Genomic DNA, 878 nt, shown 5'->3' with positions numbered 1-878 from the left:
CGGCCGATTAAATAATTGACGTTGGTGAAACCGGCCCAAATGGTGGTTTCCATACGAAAAGCATGCACGCTTAGCGCTTTTGTTACCTTTTTTTTAAAAAGGTAAGTTTAAGTAAATAACAAGAAACAGTACACCATTTGTGCTTTATTTTTTAATTTGATAGATAGAATTTAAAAAGTTAAGATTGTATCATCTGAATTTTAATTTTTCATTTGATATTAATTTTTTTCAAAGAGTGATAATTTTTGATAGATAACAAGAAACAATACACCATTTGTGTTTTATTTTTTAATTTGATAGATAGAATTTAAAAAGTTAAGATTGTAGCACCTGAATTTTAATTTTTCATTTCATATTAATTTTTTTCGAAGAGTAATAATTTTTGATAGATATTATGAATGTGAAAAGTGACAGATCCGGACTTTACGTCGCAATATCTCCGCTTGTAGGGCACGTAGAGACAAAATATTTATGTCTAGGTGTTGTCTACATGTTTTTATTTACAGTATACAATCTTGTAAAGAAGAAAATTAACATTTGATAGAATACTTTTCGAGATAACCTAGACACCCATTTCCTCGACGGCGAATACCTAGACACTCATTTCCCCGACGGCAAACACCTAGATACCCACTTCCTCGACAGCGAACATGTAGACAACACCTAGATACCTAATTCCTCGACGGCGAACACCTAGACACCCACTTCTTCGACGGCGAACACCTAGACACTTAATTCCTCGACGGCGAACACCTAGACACTTAATTCGTCGACGGCGATCACCTAGAAACCCATTTCCTCGACGGCGATCACCTAGACACTCATTTCCTCGACGGCGAATACCTAGACACTCATTTCCCCGACGGCGAACACCTAGA

This window comes from Mycetomoellerius zeteki, unplaced genomic scaffold (genome assembly GCF_001594055.1).
Source record: "Mycetomoellerius zeteki isolate Tzet28-1 unplaced genomic scaffold, Tzet1.0 scaffold103, whole genome shotgun sequence".
In the NCBI taxonomy this organism is placed as follows: domain Eukaryota; kingdom Metazoa; phylum Arthropoda; class Insecta; order Hymenoptera; family Formicidae; genus Mycetomoellerius; species Mycetomoellerius zeteki.
This window is presented reverse-complemented; position numbering follows the sequence as displayed.